General features: G+C 41.1%; 1 long non-coding RNA gene across 1 annotated transcript in view; it reads left to right on the forward strand.

The window, feature by feature from the left end:
• Positions 1-11,444: 11,444 nt before the first annotated feature.
• LOC120384991 overlaps positions 11,445-22,437 on the forward strand; it is a 56,348-nt gene continuing 45,355 nt past the window's right edge. The window contains exons 1-2 of the long non-coding RNA XR_005589189.1: positions 11,445-11,568; positions 19,310-19,383. This is a non-coding gene — a long non-coding RNA (uncharacterized LOC120384991). The remainder of the gene's footprint in view (positions 11,569-19,309; positions 19,384-22,437) is intronic.

The following is a 22,437-nucleotide window of genomic DNA, read 5'->3' on the forward strand; positions in this document are numbered from 1 at the left end:
ATCACAATCTTCACCCACTTATTTCTCTACTATTCCCCTCAAATGTTCTTGTTTCCCTTTCACAATTCTTCAGATCAATCTTCCAGCCCCACCTCTCCCTCATTCAGTTGCATTTTCCCTTCATCTGTGATCAGCCTGGCAATGATACCCCACTCTGTGCCAATAAACCCCCACGCTCAATTCAGCAAAACACCAAATGTAATTTACCTCATATGACACACTCTCCCTTGACCTAGGGAGGTAAATATGAGGGGTGAGTGAATGGGTTCATTCCCATCCTCTCTTACTGTACAAAGAGAAGGGGCATCCATGGTAGATCACATTTACCCCTTGCTTCTTAAAGGAGACACCTAAGATAAGTCTGCTTTCACTTCTTGTCTATGATGGAAAGAACATTGTTGTAGCACAGAGGCCTGAGGGTCCCTGAGGAAGAAGGGCCTTGGAATATAAAAGGGCCAGAAGAAGTTGAAATAGTTGGACTGTTGAGATCCTCCCAAGTCCTCTCTACCAGCCTGAGAGGACTTGGAGGGCTACAATCTACAACCTTCTCACCATCTCAAGATGGCACCTGTGAACAGCAAAGGGCTACTAAGTTGGTCATACTACATTCCTCCATGTTCACAAGCTCATCCCCTCCTGTTATCACACAGCCTTATGCTGATGTTTTGGTCACAAACACCAACACGCAAAGTAAATACCCCTTAAAATGCCATTCACATCATGGAAAAGTGAAAACAAGAGTCATGAGCACTCCAAGACAGAGAGTATGGTATGATAAAAAAACATGCACCACAATTTCAGGCTCAAAGTAGTCTTATCGCATTTCTTTAAGTCTTAGAATACTACTTAGTTTTTAGCTCTAGATTTCAAAGCACTTTCCAAAGGAATTATTAACTCCATTTTACTTATTGCAAATCTAAGACAGAGAGATTAAAAGACTTGCCCTTGCACTTCCTAATACTGGGGGAAATATTCTAGCTTTATTTGATATTTAAATTCCATGTGTACCGAGTGCATAGAAAGAGGCAGGCTATGAGTTTTCACAGACAGGTAACTACAGCACCATTATGGATTTTTGAAATATAATTCAGCTAAGCTATTTATATCAGGATTGTATAAAGTAGTGCTCTCTCCCTAGGATTTTAGAAACCAGGATAAAAAGGAATAGAGCTAGTCAATTTATATATTGTCAACATTTGTTTCAATTTAGCCTTTTTTGCTATTTACAAATCATTTTTGAAGGATTCTGGTTTCTGTGAATGTAGCCAATATTCATAACTATTCATTCGATAGCTTGGATGAACAATTTTCAGCCCAAAGGCTGATTGAAATCTTTTCAATTCTAATATTCACAGTGTGTGATTGGTCACCGAAGTCACCCAATATATTGCTTTAGTTCCCTGATCAAGTACCTGAAAATTTTGAAAGACGAGAATAACAAAGCATAGGAAGAATTATAAATCTCCTTGTTCATGCACAGAATCCTTTGTCCATGTGAAACAGGGGTTGTTTGTTTGAGGAACCACCATTCAGCTCTAACTAGGGGTATATGTTTTGTGTTAGAAAGCTCACTAGAAAGATTTAATGGGATGTCAGATGAAAGCTAGATCAATGTATAAACAAAGGGAAGATTTTCTTCTCAAATGTTCTCTGTAAGACTGGATGGATAGCAACTATTTTTAAAAAAGCACTTTTGTCAACAAATTCTTTAAGCCTTTTGCACACATATCAATGCAAGCTGCCATTTCACTTTGTCTCTCCCTGTGACAGAGCCTCTACATGATGGATATATAGATCACATTTTCCTAGGTGTTACTATTGGAGTTTGAGTGTTGTCATGTTCAAAGATAGTGGTTTGATTGAATTTTGATACTTCTGCATTGTCAGTTGCTGAAGGACTCCAAGATGCTCATCTGAGTTTACAATCAGATAATATGGATGTTGTGCAGATGGACTACAAAAGTACAAAGTGGCAAAATGGAATTAGGAGTATGTCGTATGAAAAAAGTGCAAGCCAAAGTCTTGTTTTAGACTGCCAGAATGAATGTACAGCCTAATCTAGGCCACGTATAATGGTGTGATGTTAGATCAACTTATCTAACTGGATGTAAAACTCTAGTCAATATAGAATCGTAGTGTGACAGGTTGGACTCCCCTTTTGGGATGTCACCTCATGTATGGGGATTTAACTGAGCCTGCCTGCTCCACTAGCCTGGACTCCCTCTCCCTGTTTTGCTGAATTAGGCTCTCCATACTCTGGCAGCATACACCTGCAAGTAGGGACACATTAGTTGCAGAATCACACAGTCTGCAAACGGCTCTCTTTGAGAAGACTCAGCTATGAAACTTCCCAGCACTCAAGTGCAACTCCCTTATGGAAAGTACAGCCAAGATAATATTGTCTTGCACTGTAGAGAAATCTATACAACATAAGTTCATAAATTTCCCCCCTCCCTCAACATGGAGGAAGATATGCACAACTTTTTGTGTCCCCCACTGCAGTTATAAACTGCAAAAACTAGGTTTAAAAATAAACAAAAGCATGTTTATAATCTATGAAAAGCAGATTTTAAGTGATTATAAGGGATAGCAAACAGAACAAAGCAGATTACCAAGCAAATAAAACAAAACACGTATACTAAGCTTAAGATCTTAAAGAGATTGGTTTCAAGAAATAATTTCTGTAGCTTAGAGTTTCAGTTATTTCTCTTTACAGACTAGACTCCTATCTTAGTCTGGACTCAACCCTTGCCTTTCTCACCGCTCAGTTCCTTTGTCTCTTCAGGTACTTTCAGCAGTTTTTTTTTTGGGCAGGAAGGCAATGGAGAAAAGTCCTGTTTGCCTTACTCCCCAGCCTTAAAAAAGATTGACATAAGGAGGGAAACTTTTGTTTCTTACATCCTTTTCCTTTTTGTGGAAAATTACGAGAAGTCCAAGATTGTGTTTAGTACCAGGTGACAGGACCACTTGACCAAGTAGTAGCACAGCTACATTCCAGGATGCCTCTTCAGCAAGGAGAGAGATTAGTATCTTCAAAGTCTTATTGTTTCTTTCTAATAGCCCATCAAGGCTGATGGCCTGTTGTCTAGTGGGTGTCTCCCAAATACACACACAGTTGTAATTGTTACATAATCAATATTATAACTTCAGATACAGAAATGATACATGCATACAAATTGGATAATCACATTCAGTAAATTATAACTTTTCCGATGATACCTTATAAGACCCATTTTGCATAAAATATATCTCAGTTATGCCATATCCATATCATAGGCCTATTTCCATATATAATATGGGGTATAACATCACATATAGCACTAGAAGGGATTCTTGAAAATGATATTTGCTTTTTTTGCAACAGTTTTACACTGTTAGTCATATTTAGCTTGTGATCCACTATGACTCCTAGATCCCTTTCCACAGTACTCCTCCCATGGTAGTTATTTCCCATTTTGTGTGTGTGTGCAACTGATGATTCCTTCCTAAGGTGGAGTAATGTGCATATGTCCTTATTGAATTTCATCCTGTATACTTCAGACAATTTCTCCAGATTATTTTGAATTTCAGTCCTATCCTCCACTTGCAATCTCTCTCAGCTTGGTATTGTCTGCACGCTTTAAGTGTACTCTCTGTGCCATTATCTAAATAATTCATGAAGATATTGAATAGAATTGGATATAGAACAGATCCCCTGTGGGTCCCTACTTGACATGCCCTGCTAGCTTGACTGTGAATCACTGGTAGCTACTCTCTGGGAATGATTTCCCAAAAAGTTATGCACCCACCTTATAGTAGCTCCATCTAGGTTGTATTTCCCTAGTTTGTTTATGAGAAGGTCATGCAATACAGTAGCAAAAACCTTACTAAAATTCAAGATATACCACATCTACCACTTTCCCACTATCCACAAGCATGGTACCCTGTCAAATAAAGCTGTTAGGTTGGCTTCATAAGACTTATTCTTGACAAATCCTTGATGACCATTACTTATCATTATTATTATCATTACTTATTACTTATTATTATGTTTCAGGTGTTTGTAAATTTATTGCTTAGTTATTGGCTCCATTATCTTTCCATGTCCTGAAGTTAAGCTGACTGGTCTGTAATTCCCCAGATTGTCCTTATTTCCCTTTCTATAGATGTGTACTATATTTGCCCTTTTCCAGTCCCCTGGAATCTCTCCCCTCTTCTATGACTTTTCGAAGATAATCACTAATGGTATTGATAATCACTAATGGTAATGATAATCACTAATGGATGATATCTCAGCCAGCTCCTTGAATATTCTAGGATGTATTTCATCAGGCCCTGGTGACTTGAAGACATCTAATTTCTCTAAGTAATTTCAAACTTGTTCTTTCCCTATTTTAGCATCTAATCCTACCTCATTTTCACTGGCATTCACCATTTTAGTTGTCTAATCACTACTATTGCTTTTGGTGAAAATCAAAAAAAGTTATTTAGCAACTCTGCCATTTCCACATTTTCTGTTATTGTCCCCACCAACACACACATTGAGTAATGGGCCTATCCTGTCACTGGTATTCCTCTTGCTTCTAATGTACTTGTAGAATGTTTTATTGTTACACTTTTATGTCTCTACCTAGTTTAATCTTCTTTTGTGCCATAGCCTTTCTAATTTTGTCCATACATACTTGTGTTGTTTATTGTCATCTTTTGCAATTTGATCTAATTTCTACTTTTTGTAGGACTTTTTTTGAGTTTAAGATAATTGAAGATCTCCTAGTTAAGCCAGGGTGGTCTCTTCCCATACTTCATAGCTTTCCTATGAAGTGGGATTGTTTGCTATTGTGCCCTTCATGTCTCTTTGAAAAATTGACAGCTCTCTTGAACTGTTTTTCCACATAGACTTGCTTATCATGGGAACTTACTTCCAACTCCCAGAGTTTGCTAAAGTCTGCCTTTCTGAAATCTATTATGTTTATTGTGCTGTTTTCCCTCCTACCATTTCTTAGAATCATGAACTCTATCATTTCATGTCCTATAAAGCAATTGTAATGTAGGTCACGTTAATCGGATTGCATTAAAGCCTAGGGAGGACACTAGATTATAATTTAACCTGCAAAAATCAAGCTACAGGTGTTAAACTGTGTCTACATTGCTGTTAAGCAGTAATAATGTCAAGTTAGGTTAGCTGAGCTAAGCACTTTTTTTCCTAGTCTAGGCAAGGCCTATGTCTCAGAGTGAAGTTTGAAACAACACAGCCTGATCTCATCAACTCATCTGAAAATGCAATAGTCTGGGCATTTTTAAGGTCCAGTTTGAGGATTTGCAGAGGCCTTTTCCCTTTAGAAGTTCTTCCAATTACAGAGATGCTCGGTCTTTAAGTGTTTCAAAGCATCTATAGAGGTTTACCTTGTCTATGAAAGTTAAGTATAGCTAGAGCCTAGGCTGGGGCTTATCTTTGACCCCTTCATGTTGCAATCAGCCTACAATTGGTCGGTTGGGTTCTTGTGGGGGAGAAAGTGGTTCACAAACTGTCTTCATCTCAGTGGCTCTGTTGCAAGAGTCAGCTAACTCTGAGGCACAGCATTCTCTCTTCTCATTGCTACTGCTTCCTGTGATCAACTGTGCCTTTTAAATTCATTTTCTCCAGGTGACACAGACTTTGCAGGTGTGCCTATTCAGTACCAGCTGAGCCCAGAAGAGCTCATTAGCTTTTTTCCTAATTGAGATGGTGGTGTGCTCCATCACAGGGGACTACACAAAAAGAGCCTATGTTCTGGGAGTCCATCCCTGAAGTGTTGGGTGGAGAAGGCACATTTCTCTGTATGATTGCCTTAGTGCCATTACAATACTCGAGTCTAGCACATCAGTTATGAGGGGTGCGGGGTATCTACTATGTTCTTTGGTGAATAGATAGTAATTGGTGTACTCCCTAAAGTTTAGAGATTCTAATGAACCCCTCCAAAGTTTAGATGAGAATTCTGTTGTTTTTTTCCTAAACATTGGGGCCTATACACTTTTTAAGAATCAAATAACAACCGATAGCAGCTCTCTGTCATTAAGTACTCCTCAGCTGGCTATGAGAGAAGAGAGGCCTTTCCATTCATTCTCATACATAGCTGATGTAACATTGGGGCTGATGAAGTTCTGGGTTCTCGCTCCTTTTATCCAGTTTTTTTTTTCTACAGAGGCAAAATGAGAATAATTTTGCACTGGTTTCTTTGAGGTCTTGTCTACACTGGGACTTTGCCCTAATTTCAGCCAACTTTGACCAATCACTGTTATAGCTGCATTGGCGCAAATCCATGGTGTAGGCAGGCAAAATCACTATAAATCATAATCTGCACTAGTTAAACTATCCTGGTTTCAAACTGGGGTAAATTCCATAGGTGCAAATAGAAGTTTTTCCTATTTCCTATTTTTCTGAAAATAAGATTTTGACACATGAACAAGATTTTCCAGCATGGCTTTGGTCAAGCTTGAAGAACAATCATTTAATCAGAACATGTACCTACCAGTTTGGGTACAGAGCAAATTATTCAAACATTCCTGATAATTGACTGGCAGGTTAATAATTTTATTTTGAAGTGTCCCTTGGTGTTGGATGAAATTAAGGATGAAATTAAAAGTTATATAGATTTGAATGATAGTTCAGAGTTTACCATCCATGAGCACTCACAATGGGAGTTTGTGAAAGTTATTATTAGGGGAAGTTTAATTGGTATTTCATCAGGGAGATGGATTAAATGCAGGCTAAGGAAAACCTGCAATAACATTGAAACAATTAGAGAAATTCCCCAAACAATGAAAAATGTAAGAAAAAAATTAATAAATGGATAAAGTTAAAGTGAAATCAGATGTCTTAGTAGAAAAATGGAGAATGCATTGAGATGCCTCAAGCAAATATAATTCGGAGTCAGTGAATAATGGGGTGGATACATATTGGAATCTATTTTTAAAAGCTACACATTTTATGTCAGGTCCTCATAAAATTGAATAGGATATGTTAGTCATTTGTTTACAATTAAAATGATCACTGGCATTAACATTCACATCTATATTAACAATAAGTTAAAAAAAGAAATTTGATTTAAGCCCCCTAATGTTTTGGAGTCAATCTGACCCCAACACACCCAAAAATGTAAATAATTTTTTTTGTGACAAACCTGTTCCTTTTCGTAAATTAAGTATTCTCAAACTTAAATGAGGTGTATCTTTCCACATTGATTTTACCATCCCATTTCTTGTGGGTTTTGTGTATCAGAAAAGGTCTATTCAAAGATAATGGTGTCAGCTTGACTAACATAGAGGGGTCTATGGGAAAAATGAAAGTACTACACTTTCAAGATTTTTGAGGGCCTCTTGGACCCCAAACATGTACAAAAATTAAATAAAGCATGACAGGTACACCACTGCCTTTTTTCTTTAAGTATTCTCAAACTACGATGAGGGAAATCTGTTAGCATTGGTTTTGTCTGCATATCTGTTGTGGTTTTAGTGTTGCAAAAATTTACTCAAAAGGTATTGGGGTCAGGTAGACTCCAAATTAATTATGCAGGTATTCCAGCATCACATTGTTGTTTTATTTTTATTTTGAGGCACTAATTATATGAATCTTTCAGCATTGTTTCAAAGTGTCATTGGTTTTTGTTTTTCAAAAAAAAAATACACCAAAAAGCTCTTGGGGGTCCCTGAAAGCCCAGCTAACCTTTGCCTCATGTATCAACAAAATTGTCTATCAAACAGAATTTCTTTGAAGATAAAACTGTCAAACTGATTTTATGGGGAGCCTACACTTGCTAGGAAGAGTTTCTGGGTAAGCCACAGTTGTCAGATACATTTGCTGGCAAGCCCAAATTTGACAGATGCTGTTGCTGGGGAGAAGACTCGCTGTTGAGAAAAGCAGTTTCAGTTTAACTTCTTTTGCCCTATTACCATGAATAGCCATGGCTGTGTTTGAAAGTTCCGTTCACTGTGTATTTCTCCTATGGGGGAGACAAGATGGCAAGAAAAGCTCTATCTCATGAAGAGTGCCTGAGAATTTTCACAGAGGAAACCGATGATTCTGACACTGTGCAGATTGGAGGTGATGACTCTGAATGGGGTCCTGCTGCATGGTGGTGGTGTGGAAGAAATGGAAGATGAAATCACTGAGGAAACTGACTCCAGAGATACTGCTGTGCAGAAAAGTCAGAATGTTCCTGCTGACTTTTACCTGTCCAAGAATAAAGCTGAAAAAGGGAAAAGACAGCACAGATGCCAGCAAAACCTACAGCCAGAAGCATCCTGACCCTTGCTCCAGGATGATGAAGTACTCCATACAGTGTGTCAGGGACATTCTATTATGCTTGCAGCTTTTCTTGCTTCAGGCTATGCTAAATCTCATTCTCCCATTCTGTAGCAAGTATGGAGCTGAGTTGTTTGGGAGTACTTGGCAGCCAGTACTTGAGACATAACTTTGTGCCCACTTGGGATGGCATATATTAGCAGATGTTTATAGATCTAGCAGAGAAATATTAGAGGAGCTGTGGTCAAATGACCCTGAAGACTCAATGACCATTCAAAGCCACCATGTCACTCCATATATTTCAATGAGGACTTTAAATCATGATTTGAGTAATTCAGAAATTTAGCCAGAGGTTATGGGTCTATTACAGGAATGGGTGGTTGAGGTTCTATGGCCTGCATTGCGCAGGAAGTCAGACTAGATTATCATGATGATTCATTCTGACCTTAAAGTCTCTGAGTCTACTGATTTTAAACCATAACAAAAGGTCCTGCACTTTAGCAACAGAGAGGCATGCAGAAGCCAAAACAAGACTACCAAGCTTACTCCTATTTCAGAGATATGGGCTTTATTTGCTGGTACTCTGCCTAAGTGTTTGATTCCCTATGAGAGCATCACCACTGATGAACAGCTGGTGGCTTTCCGTGGTCACTGTCCTTTCAGGCAATATATGCCTTCAAAACCAGCCAGGTAGAGCATTAAATTCTGGCTATGCTGTGATTCTACAACTTCTTCTGTTTTAAGGGCTAGTCTACACTAGAGGGGGTGATCGATCTAAGTTATTCAACTTCAGCTACATGAATAACATAGCTGATCTCAACATACTTAGATCTACTTACTGTGGGGTCTTCACGGCAGTGTGTCGATGGGAGACGTTCTCCTGTCGATTCCCCTTGCACTTCTCGCTGAGGTGGAGTACCAGAATTGATGCTAGAGCGATTGGCGGTTGATTAATCGCATCTATATTAGACACGATAAATCGACCCCGGCTGGATCTATCGCTGCCTGTCTATCTGGCTGGTAGTGTAGACAAGCCCTAAATGCTGACATATACAATGACCGAGAGGGGAATGCAGCAGCAACAGGAAGTTTGACAAGAAATGTGGTTAAATTAACACAAGTTTTAGAAGGGACAATTTATTCACCACTGTTGGACTTGCAAGGTACTTGCTGCCGAAAAAATTACTTTGGTTCGCACAATGAGAATGAATAAACCTAAAATTTCTGCTCAGTTCCTTCCCAACCAGCAAAGACCAGGCCACTGCACTTTGACCTTTTTGAGTTATGTAGCCAAAAAGGGCAAAGTGGGAATAATGCCATAATCTCTGCACTCATATGTTTCCATATCTGGGGCTGAAGAAAACCAGACATTAGTTTTTATAACAAAACAAAAAAAGATGTGGACACTTCTGACAAGATGGTATCCTCAAAAACCACAAAACAGAAGGATAAATGATGTCCCAAATTGTGTTTTTTGCAAAATTTTGGACAATGCATGTCTGATTGCATATATATTGATTGGATTTTGTTGACTCACTCACGGCATAATAAATCTTTGAATAAGAAATGGATGTTTCTCAGGGACATAGGTACAGAAATGGTGAAACCATAGGTTCAGGAAAGGAACATTGTTGCCTTACCTCAGGCTTCAAGGGAAGCAGCATCTAGTGTGCTTGATTCCGACACAGAGCCTAAGAAACAGGGAAGCTGTTAAATCTGTGGCAGAGAATGAGCCATAAAAACACATCAAACATGTGGCAACGTATAAAAACTTTGTATGTTCAAAACATATGTCACCCATTTGCTCTATTTGTTCAAGCTAGTGGCCATTTACTGCCATTTTTATGTTGTTTCTGTTGCTATCTATTTTCAGTGTCTAAATATGAGGTCAGTTCGACTTTTTAATGTATAGCTTTCTTAAAGTGTGCTTGATCATGGGAGCAGCAAGACCACATCATCAGTAATGTGCAGTGAACTTTTGTATCTAGGAAAGTTTTAATTTGTTCATAGTTTTATAGTTCACTAGTTTCAATAAAGTCAATTTTAAATGCATCTCCATGTGTTTTCCCCCAAATTTTGACATGGTAGGGGTACCCAGCATCCCAATATGGAAATAGTTGGGTGATTTTTAGGCCATGTATTGGACCAAAGGAAAAATGGTCACATAAGAGAAGCTATGTCTTTGATTTGTTTGGCATTTTGAAAGAGAATATTTGCAATATGTGCTGAGATGGGCAAAGTCAGTGAATTGACAACACACACTTGATTTGCTTTAACCATACTTAAACAAGTATGTAAAGGGTTAGAACACATAACACACTTATCCTGTAGAATCCCAATATTGAATGAAACCCAATTAGTGACAATCTATGACTCTTCAGATAGGATTAACTCCCTCTTTCCCCTCCAGTTCAAACTATGGGACTCAGGCAATTGCCAAAATCCTTCCAAACACCCCCTCTGCATATGACGGTCCAGACAAAGGGTATCTAACTCTTGTACAACACATCAAGGCCAACATCACCATCCTAATAATTCTTGGCCCTGGACTTCAGCTTGGGATCAATAAATAGCTTTATGAGCCCAGCTGTTATAAGATGCTCCCCAAAGCGCTCACTTGATACTTGCCCTGGCGTTCCTGTCTCTGCTGCTGGCAGCAGGCTTCGTGGACATGGGCCGGCTCCAGGAAGCATCACTGGCTGACTTCAAGGGAGAGGCAAGAGTGTGGTGGGGAGCAGGTCAGAGCTGTGTCATCTACCTTGCCTAGGGCGTGCCCAGCCATGCAAAGGTGGCCTGGCTTGGGAAGCAGGGCAGGGAGGCTGCTGGGCAGCCAGTCAGCACCACAGCTACCATAGTGCAGACAGCCAGGGGCCCAAGTGGGCCAGGTGGCTCCCACCAGCTTGAAAACCTCTGTGCTAAATGAATAATAGAAATTGAGGGGGGGAGTACATGCCCCCCCCCCCATGCATTGCCTCTGTGGGATGCAAATGTGCCTCAGGCACTAAAATATCTAGTTATGTCTCCGAACTCAGACAAACAGTTCTTTCAGCAAGTTAGCTATATAGCTTTTGCTCCAATACGTCAGTTAGTCTATAAGGTGCCACAGGACTCTTTGTCGCTTTTTACAGATCCAGACTAACACGGCTACCCCTCTGATACTTAACCCCTCTTTGTTATTGCTGTAGGTTTCTGTGTATTTGTGAGGGGGATGCATATCAAAAATGATTTCTGTCAAAAGCCACTAAAATGTTTGCCATTTAACAACAAAGCATCTTGCAAGTTAAAGGAAGAGCACTAATGGGATGGAGGTCAGTGAGGCTATTTTATCCTTTTCTGTAAGAGTCAGGAGCTATTTTTACATAAGTAGTTCTAAGATGTTCCACCCTAGGGAGTATGCTGCTCTTTCCTGCATAGTCCATCTCATACTCAATACCTCTCAAGATGTATTAGGGAAAATCTTTCCTTTGTGTATGCCCAATACAAGTGTCTATATTGCATGAAATCTATCCCAAACAGAGTACTACTGAGAATCTTTTTGTTTAGCTAGAATAGTGGGTATAATGTCTCAACAGGTGGCATCTAAAATTAGCAATGACTGCTTCCCAAGGACAGTAAATAAAGAGCATCTAACTTGAAAGCACTCTAACGGGACAGTCACAGTAACAAAACATCATATAAAGTACACAAAATATTGTAATTATTTTCAAATTTGCACAGTTCCATGATTCCTTCTTCTGCCCCACCTCCGCCCCACACACAGTATCTGGATTCAATAAAGCACTACAAATCAGGAATTTCAGCAGTCCCACCTCTGCCAATGATTGGCTTTAATTATACCGTGTGTTTTACGTACATTTTTTAGTTATGTTTCTGATATCTCTCTGAGGCAAATAAATAGCACTGCTTCCATTTTGCAGAAAGGTAAACAGACTGGGGCTTCGAGGTGTTAAGACTTGCCCAGGATTATACAACAACTCAGTGTTCAAACCAGGATTAGAAACCTGTTTTTTTTTACTCGCAGCCCCATGCACACTGCCTGGACCACAATGTTTCCTTCTCAAGTCACTTACTTTCCCTGACTCAGTTCCTTTTCTGTAAACTATGGGATAAATAACTACTTACTTTCCACAGAGAGGTGCACATTCTGTGGCCCTCTTGCTTAATAAAAATGCAGTGCTTGATTTACTGCCATGTTGACCTGGAATGGGTATGAGAAAGCCACTTCACAACACACATGCTGCCCCACTGTCACACAACTGACACAATACATGTGAGCACACCCATGACACCACCTCTGGGGAAGGAAACATGGTCAGGCAAAATGGAATGAGAAATATTTATTTTTTTCAAGCACCGAAAAGTATACTAGACACCTGCCAGAACCAAGTAAAGACAGCTCCTCTCAAAGATCTTACAGTCTAACTGTGATGTGAAACAAATGAGGATGGTAAACAGGCAAAAAATAAGAGGGTGAAAGGGATGGAAAGAGGAAAGATGAGGGTTTAAATAATATCATAGTTATTACTAAGTCACATAAACCTTTTGGTGGTTTCGTCAATTGAATTTTTTAACACTGTTGTCAGAGGTCACATCAAAAATCAGTTTTTAGGCAGGATTAGAATGATGTAAGAGAAGTGGCCTGACAAAGAAGGCTGTGGAAAGTGGGGAAAACACTGCTGCAGGACCCTCCAGCTTGATGAAACAATGCTCATGTACTGTTTCCAAAAATCAGATAGTGAGGCCAAGCTTCCTCAGTGCTCTGTATCTAGTCACCTCATGTTCAAAGGTGTGGTATTGTTCATTCCCTGCCTAGGATAAAATCCATGAAGTTAATAACCTGAGACTTAGGTGCTTAGGTATAAGTTTTGGCTCCACTGTAATCCTGAACTCACTGGGTTCCTAAGTTTTCAAGGACGAAAGTTCCCTGGGCACCTACTTTTCTGCCTCTGAAAAAATGTACTGGTGCCTTACTCTATATGGCTGGATGCCTATCTCCCTCCTAAGCTCCAGAGCAAATCCCAAACCAGGGAAGTTAGGAGCCTGAATGTCTATCTCCCATGTGGCTCCAGATCACTACCCATGCTGCCTACCAGATCAGGTCCCATTCAAAATCTTGGAGGATGAGGGGTGCTCACCTAATAACTTTTAGCCCCATGGTTAGAACCCTCACCTGAGATGTGGAGACCCAGCTTCAATTCTGCCCTCTAGTGGAGGGGGAGAAGAAATTTGAATAGAGGTCTTTCGCCTTTCAGAGGCGATCTCTAACCACTGAGCTATGGGCTATTCTGCTGCTATGGGCTATGCTGCTATTCAGTCTCTCCACTGTGGCTAAATAATGAAAGAGCAATTGGAGCAGGGGGAGTGGATCCAGGGTCCCCCACCTCTCAGGTGCGGCCATAGCCACTGTACTTCAGAGTCATTATCCCACTTGCTGCCTTGGTCTCTGGTCCAGTGACTGTTTGTGGATAAATCATTAAATAGTCACTTTTAAATGCCACTTTTCTATATAAGGTTTTTGTGTGTTTAACTTGGAAAAAAAGTAGAAAAAGGAGGGAAAATATTTCTCCCATTTTCTCTGCAATGGGAGGGAGACAGCAAAAATAAAAGGTTTTTTTATTTTTTTTAGTTTTTTAAGAAAAAGAAAGGGAAATGATATTCTAAGCAGAAAACCTCAATCCAATAAATAAATACATAAATAAAAATCAAAACTGAGATGCAGTGGGTTCCATTTGTTTTGAAAATTTTCATCAAAACTGAAAAGTTTTGAACACTTATTTTTTTTATTTTATCATTAATATGATTTTAAATATTGTTTAGTTAGAAAAGGCTTTTGCTGTTGAAAAAATCTTCTATGGAAAGTTTTTGATCAGCTCTGTCCTACTCAAAAAGCCTATGGGCACTCACTGAAAATATTCTGCCACCCACCCTCTAGCAAGAAGTTTTGATATCAAGACATCGTAATAAAAGATCTCAGTACCTTGAGAACAATGCATTTTCATCAGATGTGACTGGGATTTTACAAAAACAATGAAAATGTTTTAGGTGACACTTTAAAGCCTTTTTTTTTATTTTAAATGTGAAACATTTATAACCTTGTTTGGTTTTCACCAGCAGCAGAGAACAACAGAGTCCCTACATTCAGTATCACCTCATGACTGCTAAAAGCCTTAGCAAAGATCATTATTGTTTAATTACATGTATTGGGTTATTCAGTCTTCTTCATTCTAACACTGACAGCAAATAATTTGGAAAGTCTGACCCTTAGTTATAGTCCAGGATGTTATTTTAACCTGGCCTTGACAAATCAATCACAGATCTGAGAAAAAGGGTTATAGTAACTGGATTTCTAATAATACTGTAATTACCACTCCTGATATATCCAGATACTAACAGTACAACATATTTACCAGGTGTATAGCACATAGTATAAGGAGACGCAAAATGATTATGGTTTTTAGTTGATGGGAGATCCTAGAGATCTTTAGTATGTGTTATGTTTAGTATGTGTTTTCCAATGTCAAGGTTGCATAGGGTCTATTAGTATGTGTTACGCTTCTGGTTTATTGCTAGTTGGGATGCATATGTTGATTAATGTCTGAAAGGCATTTAAAGGAGCAGTCTATTTTGTATTTCATAGATATGAAGACCAGAACCAATCATTATGATCATCTAATCTGGTTTGTATAACACAGGCCAAAGATCCTCACCCAGTAATCTCTGAATCAAGCCCATAACTTTTGTCTGAGCTATAGTATATTTTTTAGAAAGCTATCCACTGCAGTGAATCCAAGAGTTCATGATCCTCATTGTTTAAATTTTGCTTCTTATTTCTAATCTGAATTTGTCTAGCTTCAGCTTTCAAACCATTGGATCTTATCATGGCTTTTTCTGCTAGATCAAGGGTCGGCTACCTCTTGCATGTGGCTCACCAGGGTAAGCACCCTGGCGGGCCAGGCCAGTTTGTTTACCTGCCGCATCAGCAGGTTCAGCCGATCACGGCTCCCACTGGCCGCGGTTCAGCGTCCCAGGCCAATGGGGGTGGCAGGAAGCCATGGCCAGCGCATCTCTCACCCACGCTGCTTCCTGCCGCCCCCATTGGCCTAGAACGGCGAACCGCAGCCTGTGGGAGCTGTGGTCCGCCGAACCTGCTGACGCAGCAGGTAAACAAACTGGCCCGGCCCGCCAGGGTGCTTACCCTAGTGAGCCGCGTGCCAGAGATTGCCGACCTCTGTACTAAATTATAGCTCTGTCTACTGTCGGAAATCTCTCCCCTATATAAGCATTTACAGATTGTGATCAAAACACTGCTCAGCTTTCTCTTGAGTAAACCAAATAGACTCAGTTTCTTTAGACTCTCAATATAAAACAGGTATTCCAGCTCTCAATCATCCTGGTAGCTATTTTCTGAACTCTTTCCACTTTTTCAGCATGTTTTTTTAACTATTACAGTAATGGTCTCACAAATGCTTTATACTGAACATCATCTCTATTCCTAATTGATATTCCCCTACTTCTACATCCAACAATTGTTTTAGCCCTTTTAGCTATAGCACCGAAAGGAGAATTCACATTTAACTGAGTATCTACCATGGTTCTCAAGTCCTTTTCAGACATACCACATTCTAGGATATGGTACGTGCCTTCTAAATGTGAGATACATTCTTTGTTCGTAGATATCCTTACATTTGACTGTATTAAAACACATGTTGTTCAATTGAACCCACCTTACCAAACAATCTAGGCTAGTCTTTATAACTGACCTGTCCCCATTATTATTTACCCCTCCACTAATTCTGGGTCATCTACAGATTTTACCAGTAATGTAATGTGTATTTAAGAATTGGCAGAGAGTGCCAAATCAGGCAATACAGGTATATTTTTAATGAATGTATGTATAAGTCTAAAATATATCCTTTGTACTTGGAGATTAAATGTATTTTACCACATATATGAAATTATTTTGCTGTTTTGTCAAAGAAAACAAACCCTCCTTGACCAGCACACAATACATGTTCTGACTCTTTACTTTGTCTACAATTTTACCTGAGTATTATCTGCTGATACTAGATTTCACAAATTGAGTGTCATGTCTCTGATAAGAAAAATGAATATAATTTAGTTTTCCCAAACAAAAATATGCATTATAATTTGAGAGAATCAGTGTTTGATGACCTAGAACTCCAGCACATATTATGACCCTGTTTAAAATTCAATGAGTTTTAGATTTATTATGAAGACAGGGATGCTTCATATTAGGGTCCGAGCTCTACAAAGATAACACCTTGGGCGATGCTTGGCATATTGACTTCACTGTGGGTCCACCCATATGATTCCCTTAATAGGATCAGGGAATAGGGTAGTGGTGGGCAACCTGTGGCCCAGGGCTGCACGTGGCTCATCAGGGTAATCCGCTGGTGGCCCGCCAGACCATTTGTTTACATTTGCACGGCCGTGCCAGTTCCCGCAGCTCCCGTTGGCTGGGAACGGTGAATCATGGCCACTGGGAGCTGCGGGTGGCCATGCAAATGTAAACAAATGGTCTGGCGGCCTGCCAGAGGATTACCCTGACAGGCCGCAGGTTGCCCACCACTGGAATAGGGTTTCAAACAGCTACCTTTATGAAATCATGAAATCCTTCACAATTTGTATTTGAAAATAAAATATATGGAGGGGTCTGACTTAACCATATCCAACAAGATGGAGCGGTCTGACTTAACCATATCGAACATGGATAATATATGTTCCTTCAGCTACTTCGCTTCACCATAGCAGTACAAAGTAGTCAGAGTTTCCTGATGAATTTGATAGTAATAGTATAATAAATAATTAAAATCAATATAAAATAGATTGTTCTTTATATTAAAGGGTGGTGAAAAGAAAATATTAATAATCACATGTATAAACTCCACCAAAGTAGCGAAAGCTTTCGTACAAATTAAAAAGTTACCTATTTTCCCATTTATTTATTCATTTAATATGCAAACAGGGAAAGGTCCATAGAGAGTATAATCTTATTTAGAAAGAGATCATTTTACATAACACAGCACATATACACACACACAAGCTGTACAATCACAATTATTTGGCGTATATATTTTCAACATACTGTATTACCCCAGGATCCTATTAAAGTCAGAGCAGATGAAAGTCAATGAGAATTTTAATTAAACTAACTTTTCTGATTGAAATGAAGGTAAATGAAGGTACACAATTCTTGGTATTTAATTTGAGAGGGAAAAAAAGAGATTGTTTGGAATGTGATGGGCCAGATTCTCAGATAGCATAAACCAAAGTCATCCCGTTTACATAACTGGGTGTGATACCGAAATCATTACTGTGGCAAATCTTTAATTGGTTTCCAAAGGATTTTTTACCTGAAAAAAGGAAGTAGACAGGGTTCAGTGTTGCTAGAAGAAGAAAATGGCTGCTTATGTTACCAGCTACCTTGTATCTTATACAAATAAAGAAATGTAAGCACTAAGAATGACAGGTGAAGAAAATTGAACACTATCCTAGTTGCAACTACTTCTAAAAATAAGAATAAAGGGTTTGATTCTTTTTTAAACCGAGACCCCTTTCTAATGGCATAGTAGTGTGAAGTGGCCTTAATTTCATAAACGTCAGACCAAAAGATTAGTCCTGATTCTCCACTGCTTTGCACCACTTGTTTTCACTTATGCCTGTGAAAACTGAGTGCAAAGCAGGTGCAAAATACTTGCCAAGAATGCCAGTTGTCAAATATAACTGTAAGCCCTCTGGCCTGAGCGCTAGAAAATAGGAAGCTCACTGTTGACACTCATTGGTGAATAGAGAGAGGGGCAGCTCAGAGCTGCTTGAGAACTCCAGGTGGGCAGGGTCTCCACAGTGGAGCAAGCTCTCTGCTGGTTTCCAGTGGTGTGCTAGGGGAAATCACTGACTGGGCCAGGCCTTATTTACGTTTCAGGCATGCAACTATTTAGTTAAAATACAATTAAGTTTTGAATTTGGGGCAATAAAATGTTACTGTCCTGGTTGGAAAATTAAAGGACAAAAGAACTGCACCAAATGTGCCTGCAGTGAGGGAGTCTACATTCCAGGACATTGGGTAGGGAAGCCTGGCACATCCATAAAAAAACGAGGCTGGGACTGCTCTCTGGTAGTCAAGACTCTTTAGGGTCCGATATGCCTCTGAATCCTCTCTATAGAGCTATGCTGAGGTAGCTATAAAACATTAGATGTTGCACAATTGAGAGTAGCCTACCTGACTGTGGTCAGCCAGGCCTAGTGGTTGAAATGAAAGTTCAGTTTAATAATCCAGAGTCCAGGGTGGGAAGAGTCCAGGACTGAGCCGATGGTCAGTACCAAGGGGACAGAAGACAAATGCCAGAGGGTCAACCAGAGTCATAAGGCAGCAGCAGAGCCAGGGATCTGAGTAGAAGTGGGCTGGATCAAGAACACAGCCAGCTACAGGTGTGTCACACAATGAGAAGCTACTAAGCTGTGATATGGCCTAGGCATGTAAGCAGGGCTGCTAAATCAGCAACCAGTCAGGGGCTGTGACTACTCCATCAGTTCCAAGGCAGTGCAGTTGGGCTCATTGGTTGCCTAGCAGTGGTTAGTCAGGGAGCAGCCAGCAGCATGTACTGAGTGCCCTTGGTACTGAGGCAAGAGTGATTTGGGTGCGAGCACTGAGGTGGCTTGGGCTGAAGCTGTGGAACACGGCAGCCTACCTGAGGGACTTGGGAGTGGACTTCCTTACCCAGAAACAAATTTGAAATCACCTCAACTGGATCAGGTGGTAGAGCCCACAGAGCAGCTCTGGTAGCATTTCCCTAGGGACTGAAGACTGATCTACTAGAATTCTTGGACTCCACCAACCAAGGACACCAAACAGAGTGGGGAGGAGGCAAGTGGCTGGAATGTATCAGCCACTCACAACTGCCAGAGGAGGGTGGAGGTCGGTACCATTGTTAAGACAACCCGGTGGGGGCAGGGGAGTCTCGCCTAATACACTATTAATTTCTGACTTTCCCGAGTTAATTCTTCTCTTCTTCTTCCCCTCTAATAAAGGTCTCTTTGTTTTAAACTCCTGGACTTGAGGCTTGTGAGTGGAGAAGTATTGCCAATCCAGGGTGCCCAGAATGGTATGTATAGTTTCCCAGGTATTTGAGTGGGAGCAAAAAATTGGGGGAAATTTTCAAAAGCAATGAAAAAAAATAGTATCAGAGGGGTAGCCGTGTTAGTCTGGTTCTGTAGAAGCAGCAAAGAATCCTGTGGCACCTTATAGACTAACAGAAAAAATTTAGGAGTACAAGACCATTAAAAGCCTCCAGAGCACAGTGGTGGAATATAATTGGTTTTGTGCCCCTAAATCGACTAGGCACTTTAAAAGACCTGCCTCTGGTTTCAGTATCTGCAAAAGTCTCATTAGTAAGGGTATATTGCAAACGCTGAGGGTAGGTCTACACTATACATTGCTCAGGGGTGTGAAATAGCCCACCACCCGAATGACACATGTTTTGTACTGTCCACACTGGTGCTATATTGGCAGGAGATTCTCTCCTGCCAACATGGCTTCCACTTCTCTCCAAGGTGGAGTAATTATGCCAATGGGAGAGCACTTTCCCCCATCAGCATAGTGTGTCTTCACCAGGGGCGGCTCTATGTTTTTGGCCGCCCCAAGCAGTCATGCGTGGGAGGCGCCCCGAAGCCGCAGGAGCAGTGGACCTCCCGCGGGCATGACTGCAGAGGGACCGCTGGTCCCGCGTGGCTCGGCCGGACCTCCCGTGGCTGCGGACGGTTCGCGGGTCCGGCGGCTCCGCTTCAGCTGCCGCAGTCATGCCTGTGGGAGGTCCAGCCGAGCCGCGGGACGAGCGCCCCCTCCGCAGTCATGCCTGCGGCAGGTCCGGTCCTCCCGGGGCTCCGGTGGACCTCCCTCAGGCATGACTGCGGCAGGTCCACCGGCCCAGCCTGCCGCCCCCCCCCCCCGACGGCAGGAAACGCCCCCTAGATTTTGCCGCCCTAGGCACCAGCTTGTTTTGCTGGTGCCTAGAGCTGCCCCTGGTCTTCACCAGACACGCCACAGTGGCACAGTTGCATTAGTGCAGTTCCACCAATATAGTGCTGTAGTGTGGACTTGCCCTTTGATAACTTTATCAAAGGCAAGTTTTTTAGGGTGATGATATAAATGATAAAACTAATAAATATTAGAAAGTGTTATTTTTAGCCATGATTGCTTTGGCTATCAAAACATATCAGGTAAAAAAACTTAGTACAGTTATAGGTCATCGGAGCATCATTCTCTACAGCTTACACATTAGTGATCTTTCCCAAGGTGTTTAACAAGTATTTTCAGTTATCAGGCTAGGAATGGTGTATCAATAAACATCAGTGTTGCTCCAGTGAGATTGCACCTAGCACTTTTATCACCATACTGTAAAAGATCTGTCAATGAGTAAGAGTTGACCTATGTAGCATCTGAATAGACTGACATATTTTGGAGCATAAGCATATCAAATACCTTATTTTATTACCCTGGAAATTATTGTGTCTTGAGACCTTGAGTAACCAGGCTGCAGTGGGGGCTGACAGTTTGACCTGAGTTTCCTTTGTTCTGTTTGCCATTTATAATGTATAACAGCTTTGTTCCAGCCACCTGTTTTAGATGCTAAACTCTATTCATGTACTTGTGAGGCTAGGAGGTTGTTCAAGGACCATATATATCACTGTAAAGTGCCTGGTTGTTTGTATTATAGTTCTTTCGTGACAGTGGTTCCATTTAGGATTATAATGTCCTGAGCCCCTTTGTTTTTGTAAGAACATCTTTTCTTCTCAGGCATTGCATTGACTCTTCTACTGAGAAATCATTCCCTATGTAAAAGTAAATACTATGTGTTCTGTAAAGACATTGGACTTAAATTGCTGGGGTAGGAATGTAGAGATATCTAGGTCATTTTATGAGCAGTGAAGAGCCATTGGACATTACCTTTAGCATTGTTACGTTGCACTGATAAGACCAATGAATTTACAAATGGCTGTGGTTCACTGTTCCCAGCAGGGCCGGCTCCAGGTTTTTTGCCACTCCAAGCAGCGGGAAGGAAAAAAAAAAAGAAGCTGTGATCGCAATCGGCGGCAGCTCCACCGCGCCGCTTCATTATTCGGCAGCAATTCGGCGGCAGGTCCTTCCCTCCAAGAGGGAGTGAGGGACCCCATTGCCGAAGAGCCGAACATGCCGGCCCTCTTCATTTGCCGCCCCAGGCACCTGCTTGCTGCACTGGTGCCTGGAGCCGGCCCTGGTTCCCAGCCAATGGGGGCTGTGGGAAGCGGCGGCCAGCACATCCCTCAGCCCGTGCCACTTCCTGCAGCCCCCATTGGTGTGGAACTGCAAACCATGGCCAGAGGGACCTGTGATTGGCTGAACCTGTGGACACTGCAGGTAAAGAAACCATCCAGGCCCACCAGCAGATTTCCCTGATGGGCCGCGTGCCAAAGACTGCCGATGCCTGAGATATTCTAATGTGGAGTTTTGTCAGTCTCTCTTTTTGAAGCTATTGCACTGTGGTTAAATAATTGAATAATGAAATATTAAGTGAGTGGGAATTGATCTTTAGTGCAGTGGTTAGAGCACTCAGTTGAGTGATGGCAGATTCCTCCTCTGCCCCACACAGAGGGAGAACTTGAACCAGGTGTCTCTCACATTCCATCTGAGTATCATGGGCACTGGGCTAAAGGTTAGTAGAGAGGTGGTTGGCCTCCTTTCTTCCACTCCTGCACCCGATTTGAGTGACATTAAGAGGCCTATGAGCATGCCAACCCAATTGGGCCTCACACGTTAGTTAGGTGGAGGAAAGCTTAGCTTCTCCTGGCTTGTGGATTTAAAGTAGAGAGAGGCATCAAATAGAGAGACGTAGGCACTTATGAATGAAAGCAGCATGCTTAGCATGTGCTACTTCTGTCAGCAGTGTCTCCTATTGGCTATCTTAGGCAGATCCACATTAGTGTGATGTGTTTTGTGGATCACATCATAAGGCACCTCTTTCTCCCTGCTCATTGTACAGGGACCCTAGATACCTGACTCAGCCTTTGTGGATCTCTGTGTTCTTCCTGTGATGCTAGGTGCTTCAGAGTTAGGTATTGAAAGATTCAGCATCACAACACCTAAGGCCAGTTTGTCTTTCTGTGATAAGTAGGATTTCAAG

This window comes from Mauremys reevesii, linkage group 1 (assembly GCF_016161935.1).
Source record: "Mauremys reevesii isolate NIE-2019 linkage group 1, ASM1616193v1, whole genome shotgun sequence".
Lineage (NCBI taxonomy): Eukaryota > Metazoa > Chordata > Testudines > Geoemydidae > Mauremys > Mauremys reevesii.